Below are 10,642 nucleotides of genomic sequence, written 5' to 3'. Positions count from 1 at the left end.
AAACACGCTTGCTATAGTGGAAAATATTGTCCCCACAATCAAAAACACGATTGAAGGGGTAATAGATGGGTAAAAATTACTATCACATCCTAATTCCGGTAAACCTAACTTACTATTAGGAATACCAGTGATGTGAGTAAGACGTGTACCCGTCTTACAAACCTATCAGGATCTCTGAGAGCAGTACCTTAACATACACAATTTCACAACACAAACCAACTAATAGTAGCGGAATCAAAGTATAATAGCAGAATCAAAACTTTAAGATGGGGCAACATCTAGTGATATCATATAAATAACCAAATTATTCTATTAGTATTATCCATGACTTATAAATTATAAGCCCAAAATATTCCATTCATAATTCAGTATCAGAATATCCAAAAATATAACGGGCATCTCATGGTGCCGCGTATGCACAGTAGTCGCATGCACAATCTTGGTCATGCTCCCCAGCTTCTGGCATCCACCAGTCACTCACTCCGTACTTAGGTCCGAAGGAAAGAGAGTCACAAGCCATAGGCACGATTGTACTTGCATTATCATCTAAAAGGGGGCATATACATGGGGTGAGCTTCCAACTTACTCAGTGAGGGGTGGGGTTCATACATAATCAAGCACAAGCATTCACATATATAATATTTCATGATGACATGAATATAGAAATTAAACACAGTCCATAATGTGAATGATGCAATTCATTTGATTATTAATCCTCCTAACAATACAACTAAGTTTGGTAATGCTACTACGACACATTAGGTTGTATCCCTGGTCTCGGAACCACCATCGACTACAAGTGATATAAACCCTAGCAGTGATTAAAAGTCTGTCGAGCCCGGGATGTGACCATCGATCACCCAACAAATCCCTGATAACCCCCTCCTGGCAGTCATGGCCAGTGTTATCAATTCGGTCGAATAATTCGCGAAATATTCGGCCGAACCGAATTTTATCAAAAATTTGGACCGAATCCAAATTAAAAATAAAATTCTTTAAAATTCGCGATTTTTTCAAAAGTGAATATAAATCGCGAATAATTCGGACCGAATCCGAATTAAACCGAATTATTCGGTCCATTTAAACATTATTTAAAAAAAAAACCCAATAAGCTTTTTTGACCGCTTTTTTGACCGAATCCTTAAATTAATCAATCGAATTATTCCGAATAATTCTCCGCCCGAATAATTCCCGAATCCGAATTTGCTAACTATGGTCATGGCACCAGTATTACCATCGGCCATGCTAGATAAGTTTTCACCTCCAGCAATAATCACATCATATCGCAGGTGTGGCATTCTGGGAAGGTTCATCGAACATAACACCATTGGGTTATCCAACACCTTACCCTCTGTTGGCAAGGGGACGTAGCATGGGGAATGTCACCTAAATACAATATCATACATGCCTTTCATAATGATACCGTTAGTATGGACCAAGCAATATCGGGATCACCATTAGCCACGAAGTGGGTCCATTTCTAATTATAGTCCCAGGGTACACATCGGCCATAAGGTGTAACCCACAACTATATACCTATCTAGGATGCATAACAGTTGAATATAGACTACGTGACACGAGGATTCCCATCGGCCATGAAGCATATCCATTTCCAAATGCAATCCTGGAGTACACGATACCGGGAACACATTAGCCATAAAGTATAATCCACAACTACAACTAATTCTAATGCACATAATCAATGCATAAATGTCACAAACATACGGCAATCATGGTACTGGTACCACCTTGGCCACACTGGATTCCGTCTCACAACATACATCTCATATCATTTCCATCAAAATATAACATGTTGTAGAACATCAATATCATTTAAGCAATTTAAATAATCATGTGAAAATCCTACACATGTGAGAAATTCTATAATAATTAAACATTCCCAAAATAAAAGTCAACCATCCCTCACCTTGTTTAAGTTCGAACGAATCGGGGTTCCAAGTATGGCCACCAAGTGTTCAATTCAATTCTGGCCTCGGGGTACGTGTAAGTCTCTGTCCTAGACACAAAGGCAATCGGTGTTATTGCATGTTGGGAACATCGAGGAGAAACCATAGGGTTTACCCCTAAAGGAGTCAGACACTGTCCAGCCTGGACTGTACAGGTCACCAGATTCAGTCACCGGAAACATAGTAAAAACCCACCGGATTCATCAAATGTGAATCTGGTGGAGTAAACAGAGAGCTCATAAAAGCTTCCTGTTCACCGAAAATAACCCACCAGATTCAGCCCCAGGTGTTTCCGGTGGTTGTTTCCGATGGAAACACAGAAGGTGCCTGTGTCAATTGGGGCTTTCTAGCTCGGGTTCGATCACCAGAATTTGTTTCATAGAGTTTGTAGGGGGTGTTCTTATCATCATTTTAAGTTAAAAAAATCCTGATTCCATTGGGCCATTTGGGAGATACATCAATCGAACGATCAAAATAGATGGTCATTTGGTCACAAGTGTTTCCGGAGTTCACCAGACTTGGTTTGAGCTCGGCATTCACACCGGGGAGGTGAAATGGTCGTTCCCCAATCTCTGGGAGGTGTTGGGATCAATGATCGCCTCTTATACAACCATCCTAGGTCAAAATGAAGAGTAGAGAATGTAGTAGGAGAAGTGGAACCTACCTCCAACAAGGATTCCAGTAACGATGCAGTCAGCTGGTACCAAGGTGAGCTCTAAACTCCTCCTTCCCCTTCTTCTTCTTCCTTTCTCTTCTCTTTCTCCACTTCTTTTCCCTCTCCCATGACTTGTACAAGTGAGAAAGGAGGAAATGATTCCTTGTTTCCACTTATATAGCAAGTCCACACTAAGGCCTATTTGGTTGGGTCCTTTCTTGTCGAAGTGGATTAATCCGACATACAAGACACACGAGCCCGTCTCCTTGGACTCATAAGAAACACAAGTCATAGGAAAAGTGTGGGAGGGTGCATGTGTTCATCCAGGGCTATTCCCGATGTGAGTGGAGGGGTCCACAGGCATCAGAACCAATTCAGCAGCATAGGTGGCCACTAGATTCAGCCCATTGGATTCAAGCCTAGGTGCTTCTGGTGGCATATTTCCGGTGGTCAAGACAGTTTGCTGCCTTGACTACTTGCTGTCCACAAGTTGGTCTTGCACGGGTAGTTGCCCTAGGCTGTGCACATAGCCTTCTGACAGTTTTGATGCGTATCAAGATTCAAGGGTAGGGTGTCGAGTCACTTACCATCTGTGATTGGAAGGCTTGAATCCCCTCCAGTTGGATTGGAAAGCGACACACGAGCAAGTGGGGTCATCTGTCCCCCTTTTGCAATGGGTAGCTACGAGTCAAAACCCGATGGTACTTTCTGATTCCGGTCCGAGACCTATCACAATAGTTTAAATTAGATCGGGTTAGGGCACGGGTGTAACAATTACCTTGCTCTTGGACTGATCTCCCACAGGTGCTTCTAAGTTTGATCGAATCACGTCTCTTTGCTAGTAATCATATTTGTTTTTGTGTCGTTTGTAGAGAGTGGCAATGTTCACATGCTTAACTTCCACTAAATTCAATGGATTACTCAATGATGGCTTCATCTCCATGCCTTATGTTCTCTGCTATGAACAACCTGCAATATTAACTTGTTTTACCCAATTAATAACTGCACTTGTACCTTGAAACTAGAAGAATAATTGTTTGGTGCAAAGAATTGCTTCTCTAAGGATGGTTGGTTGCTATTGGTTCGAAGTGATTACAACATTTTTTTCTTAAATCCTTTCACAAACGCAAGGATTGAAATTTTCTATTTCCACTTTGGGTATGATTTTGATGTCATTTGCTTCACCTCAACACCAACTTCCTCAGATTGTACAGTTTTTGGCATCATTTCGTCAGGACTTTACGAGGTTGATATCTTCATCTTGCATCCTGGAGAAGAGAGATGGACTCTTTAAATTTAGAAAGTAAGAAAAGATGGAGTGTTTGCAATTGTATACATAATTCGACATCATTTTCTCTATCTCAAAGCAACCCAGTTATCTATGGTGGGATATTTTATTTTTTAGATGAAGAGGGAAAGTTAGGATATTTTGATCTTGAGGGAGGTAGTTGGACTGTGTTCAAAACATCTTGGAGACTTTGTGTTTCAAATTGTGATTAGAAGTTTTTAGTAGAATGCGATGGAAATCTCCTATCAATGTTTGTAGGTCCTCATGGTAAATCGATTCAAATTTGTAGACTGGATCAGTCTAAGATGCTTTGGAAGATTGTAAACAGCTTCGGATATTGGATGTTGTTTCTTAGTGAAAAAACTTCTTTTTCTACAAAACCAGCTATGAGGGGCATGGGTAACAAGATCTACATTCAAAGATTTTATGCCAACCTCAGTGTGTTCTATTCTCTTGATAATCAAAGATATTATACTTTTGATGGTGGCTACTATGGATATTTTTTTTATGATACCACAGGAGAGATCCAATGCACTTGAATGATGATATGATTCACATCTTTTGGTTGGGGGTTTGTAGGGTCCTTTTAGAGAGATAGTAATTGTCACTGAAAGTGGATTTGTATGATGTCTTTTTTTATATTAAATTCTTTATAATGGATGTTATTTTATTTTATGTTTTTTTACTAAATTTCATTCTAGTTTGTATGTCATGCATCGAATATTATGTAATGGCTCTCTCATGGACCTTAAATATCTTTTAGCAAAATATTTTTGATTGATTTGGTTTAACGTCATTGTGAACAAGTGGTCACAAGTTTGAGTCAGGAAACACTCTCTTGGAAGCAAGGGCAAAGTCGTGTACATTTTCACCAGACCCCACAGTGGGGAGCCTCGTGCATTGGATACCCACTTCTTTTGTTTTCTTTTTTAGTTTACATCATTTAAGTTCAATCCATATGGCTTACAAAGTCTCATTTTGCATCCAAGTGAAGGTGTATATCACCTTGGCCCCCTATTAGTGGCAAGACATTTTGTGCAACTAAACCTCTATGTGCTGCAAAATCTTTGGTTTATTTCCCAAAGAAAAGAAATTTTTTTTTATTAAAAAAAATAAAGATAGATTACTTAAAGTTAGGTATATTACATAGCATATCCGACTTATGTAAATATTGTCTTTTCGCTAATGCCTCTCTGGCTAGAGATTTTAGGTCCCCTATGTAACTAGTATTAGTTATCATACAAAATTTCGGTAAATCACATGGTTATCAAGTTCTACACCTAATAATATCATAGTTTTTTGCCATAAAGTCAACAAAGGTTGGTGGGTGTTCTCTAAGAGCCATCCAATTTCTTTAGCATCACTCCAAATAGAATCTATCTTCATCTGCCAAGCTCTTGCCTTGTTCAATCTATGAAGCAACCCTATATCCTCCACCTCACCATCCTCTCCTGTCAAACAATAATTGGATTCCATTAGAATGCATTGTCCATTAAAGATAATACATAAAGCCCATGCAGCTAATTTTGTGGTTGTTTCCCTTGCACTGGTGATTATAATGGATGACGTATAAGTGGGTGGAGTTGTCGGGATATGTGAATGTGACAAGTCCAATATCACCTGTGTTTTGGTTTCAGACTTGGGCAATCCATAGGAGATCCAAAATTCAACTGCTTGATTGTTTGTTGCAAGTCAATTTTTTCTATTAGAAAAGACAGTTTGGTTCCTTTGTTTCCAAATAAAGTAGCTAGTAAACATATAAATGGAGAAAAACCAAGTTAAATCCTTTTTGGGTATAAGACCTGTGTTAAAACAGGTCATAAATAGTTTAGTCACATCTGAAACCGGGACACGGTCAGGTCTAAAACCCAAGGGGCCCGCAGCCCAAACCATTTTAGCAAACTCACAGTCAAATAGGACTTGGAATGAAGTCTCTCGCTTGTTTTGGTAACACCCACAAATAGGATCAATATTTATCCATTTGGATATATGATCCTTGGTTGGCAAACCATTGTTAACGGTTCTCCACAGGAATAGTTTAAATTTGGGATGGATCTTTATTTTTCAGAAAAACCGCCACCATTTTGGGCAAGGGAAACACAAAGACACCTATGGGGACAGCTAGGAGACCTGGTCAGAGAATTGGCCTTGATGTATCTTGTAGCTAGATTAGTTTTGAAAGACCCCTCCTTTGAGAGGAGGCATCACCAATTATCCCTTTGCTAGGAAAGCAGAATATGAACAATGATATCAGAAAAGTGAGCAAGGAATATCGAGTTCAACAATTCAGAGTTCCACTGTAGATTGAAGGTGAGGTCACTGACCGAAGCAAGACCAGAACAATTATTTGGATTTTTGTAATTCTTAATATCAAGAACAGTGTTTCCATTTTGAATCCAAGGGTTATTCTAAAGAGAAGTAGTCGAACCATTGCCAATTTTCCTCATGAGAATCTATTGAAGATTGGGGATGATCTTAGCAATGTTGTTCTAGCAAAAGGATCCATGGGCTTTCAAGGTCAAGGGATCAAAAAGGGATCTTTTATGGAAGTACTTGGCCTGGAGAGTTCTAGCCCATAAGTAATTATCATTGGTTAATAATCGTTAGCCTAGTTTGAGAAGAAGGGCCAAATTGTGAGTTTCTGAGTCTCTTATTCCAAGGTCACCCATTGACTTGGGTTGACACATTTTTTTCCAGCCAATGAGATGATATTTTTTCTCATTTTTCATGTCACCATTGCAAAAGTGGAGGTAAATGGAGTCCAATTTCTTGCATAAGGTTTTGGAAAGGGAAAAACAGTTCATGAGGTAAGATGGGATGGAGGTCAAAGTGGATTGAAGAAGAACACTTCTTTAAGCATAGGAGAGCATCCAAGATTTCCATAAGCTAAGTTTACCCTTTCTCTCCAATAGTTTGGAGAAAGAGAGAGCTTGGCCTTTTGATGGAACAACTTGGTCCCCGAATAGATAGAATTGTTGTCCATTTCCTTTATACCAATGGCCTTACACAATTGATATTTGGTGGAAGCATTAATTTTGGAGCTGAAAGCAAGGCTGCTTTTTTCAAAATTAATAGTTAGACCAGAAAGATCAGAAAAAAACTCCAAAATACTAGTAATGGTAGCCAAATCCTCAAGATTGACTCTACAAAAAATAAAACTATCATCAGCAAAGAAAAGATGAGTGATTTCTGGTGCATACCTGGCAATTTTAACTCCTTTAAAGAGATTAAGGTCCCTGTAGGTTGCCAAAAGTCGAGAGAGGGCTTCCATTACCATGATGAAGAGGAATGGGCTGAGAGGGCATCCTTTTCGAATTCCTCTCGAGGCTTTGAAGTGGTTAAAACCTGAGGCATTGATTTTGATAGAGAAAGGAGTGCTAATAATATTCCTAATCATATCAATCCACTTTTCTCCAAATACCAAAAATTTGAAAATGGCCAGGATGAACCCCCATTCGACTTTATCATAAGCTTTCTCCATATCTAATTTTATTGCCACAAAGCCCGTTTTTCCTTTTTTTTAGTTTAAGGAAGTGGAAAATTTCTTGGACAGTAATAATATTATCAGAAATTTGTCTACCTGGAACAAATGCTACTTGACAAGGAGAGATGAAACAGTGTAAAATAGGTTTGAGCCTCGTCGCCAAAATTTTTGCAATGATCATATAAGAAATATTACAAAGGCTAATTGGTCTAAAATCTCCAACATAATGGGCATTGTCCTTCTTTGGAATCAAACAAATGAGTGTATGATTAGAAGAGTCTAGAAGTGTAGAAGAATTGAAAAAATCATTTACAAATTTACAAATGTTATTAGAGAGGAAATCCCAACATTTCTGGAAGAATATGGCCTGAAATCCATTAGACCCGGGAGATTTGAAGGGTCCGATGGAAAAGACAATATTCCTGATCTTCGTGAATGTTGAAGGGTTGGGAAGCAGAGAATTTTGGTTTGTGTCCACTGGGAAAAAGAGACATTCAATAAAGGCCGGGTCCAGGGGCTTAGAGGTGGTAAATATCTACGAGAGAAAAGAGGTAAATTCCGAAGCAATAGCTCTAGAAGAAGACAATTTTTTTCCCACAACTATTAAAAATATAATCAATTTTCCTCTTGTGTTCATTTACCTTAGTTATGGAGTGATAGTACCTAGTATTCCTGTCACCATCCGTGATGTACAAGTGTTTCGATTTTAGGTGTCATAATCTTTCCTCCGCATCCAAAATCCATTCAATCTTATTATTGATCCATTCCAATTTGGGAAGAGGGTCAGAGACCCAATTAAGCTCATTATTTTCCAAATGAAGGAACTGGGATAAAAAATTAAATTTAATATTTTCTATATGTCCAAAAGTCTCCCAGTTCCACCAGGTTAAAATTTTGCTTAAAGATACCAACTTCATGGTGAGATTATCATAATCAAGCTCTTGCCATTTACCAGAACAAAAGGATAAGAATTCAGGGTGAGCCATCCAAGCATGTTGATAATGGAACAACTTTTTGGATTTTGGTTTAGGTCTAGAAGTTCCAAACACAATCAGATTGTGGTCTAAACCAACAAATGCAAGTTTGGTAAGGGATGGGTTAGGACATAGAGTAATCTAATCCAGAATGGCATACGCATAGTCAAGACATTCTTTGATGAGGTTGGGAGGTCTTTACTTATTCGACCACGTGTAAGGGTTCCCATGAGGCTAGACACTGTGAAGATTATGGAAAGAAAGTAGATTCTCCAATAAAAGAACTGAAGAAGTGGGTTTAAAAGGGTTGCCACCGAAGTAATTTCATTAAAATCCCCCCATAACAACAAAGGGCAACCTAAGTGAGGAGAGATGGTCATTTAGAAGGGTCCAAAACTGAGATCTTTGGTTCGTGTGAGGGGGGCATACAAACAGACCAGTGCCCAACAAAAAGGTAGATCAGAGGATGGATTCAAAAAAATAGTGAAAAAAAAACAAGTTCTATTAAAGATAGAAGAAAAAGAGAGTTCTGATTTCACCAAAAGCCATAAGCCGCCTTTCTTTCCAGAATTCCCCGAGCTGTTAATAAAATGGAGCAGTCAAAAGATTTTAGAAGGGTGGGCAATTTAAAAGAACTGTGATCAACTATTTTAGTTTTACACAGGAAAATTATGTCTGGATTCACCTTTCTAACATGGGAGTGAAGGCATTCTCTAGTAGTAACTGAGTGTAAGCCTCTCATGTTCCAACTTAATACATGCATTATGAAAAATCAACAAAATAAATTTGTACAAGTAAATAGAATATCAAGAAGAAGAACGAACTAACCAGAGGAAGGACTACAAGCACAAATAATATACTAGAGATAATTGAAAGAAAACTCAAGGAGTAAAACCGATGAAAGTAAAAATTTATGCACTGATCTAACTAAGCAGTAGGTTGACAACCGGAAAGATATATACACAAAATTAAGACAAGCTACTGAATGTCACACACAGGGAAAGATAGTAGATACCTTGGGAATAATTGCCTCTTCCAGTATTTCTTCTCAAGGTTAAACGAAGCCAGCACAATACTAAGAGCAACACAGAAAAAACAAGATAGATAGATTGAGAAAGGGTGGAAAACAGTAGTTAGGATTACCTGGTTCTGCATGGATATTCCCCCGGCATTCTCCCTTGTGGCATGTTCTCATCATTTTTTTGCCCATAATGTTCAGGCTCTTCACCCACCATGCCACAACCTGCTGGAACAATCCTCCCTTTGAATCTCTCCATAATGAAGTCAAGAACAAGGGTAGCGTCGTCAGTTTCAACTATGAGGTCACAAATATTAGACAATATAGGGTTGTCTTGTAGTTCCAGCCTTAGCCTCTTGCATGGCCTATGCTTTGATGACCCTTCTCCTGCAGGGTTAGTCTATTTCAGGTTCGGTTGGATTGGAGGAAAAATGTAATTTATGGTCACATTGCTTGCATTGTTTAGTTGGCAGAAAGGGTTTTGTCTAGTTGGATTTGCAGTGGTAGTAGAGTCAGATGTCGGGATTTGAGGGAGTTGAAAGATGGTTGGTCAGTTGGCATCGATCAAAATTGATGGTAAGCCAGGGGTATGAGGTAACATGGGAGCACTGTGGGGTAGCCCAATGCTGTCGGCTAAGGGTACCCATTGTTCCACTGGGGTTGGAAAAAGGGGAACCGAATGGGGAACTATGGTAAATGCAAAAGGGGCAAAAACAGTTGTTTCCAAAGAAAGAAAGTTCTGTAGCCAAAGGTGATCATCCAGGTTGTATAAGGAGGCCAAAGATGTGGACAGGTCAGCCAAGTTATTGGGAAAAGGTAGAGTTTGGTCCACTTGCATGGGTGTGAGTGAGTTGGTTGATGAGAGAGCATGAAAGACTTGCGGCTCTTCTTCTGCATTCGATGGAATCGATTAAGGGAGTGACATTATGTCACCAAAAGAAGCCATCGAGGCAGGAGCCAGGAAGGGTGGAGCTTCCATGTTAAGAGCCACTAATGGCCTCCTCTGGTTAACAAAGAGAGGTTTTGTAGCTACATTTTTTAACGAGAGAGTTAATGGACTATTTTAGGTAGTCAGGGCATAGTTCAAGGGGGTGGGTATTCAAGCCACACAGTAAGCACAGGGTGGTGAGTTCAAATTTAATGTTTACAATAACATGTTCCCCATTTAGGAGATAGATTGTGGAGTTCAGACAAACTGGTCTGTGTTTCTTCACAGTAACTTTGGCTCTGGCAGTGTTTAAGGGGAGTCCAAGTTC

This window comes from Macadamia integrifolia, unplaced genomic scaffold (assembly GCF_013358625.1).
Source record: "Macadamia integrifolia cultivar HAES 741 unplaced genomic scaffold, SCU_Mint_v3 scaffold1555, whole genome shotgun sequence".
Taxonomy (NCBI): Eukaryota; Viridiplantae; Streptophyta; class Magnoliopsida; order Proteales; family Proteaceae; genus Macadamia; species Macadamia integrifolia.
The sequence above is the reverse complement of the archived record's forward strand: the minus strand, read 5'-3'. Positions refer to the sequence as shown.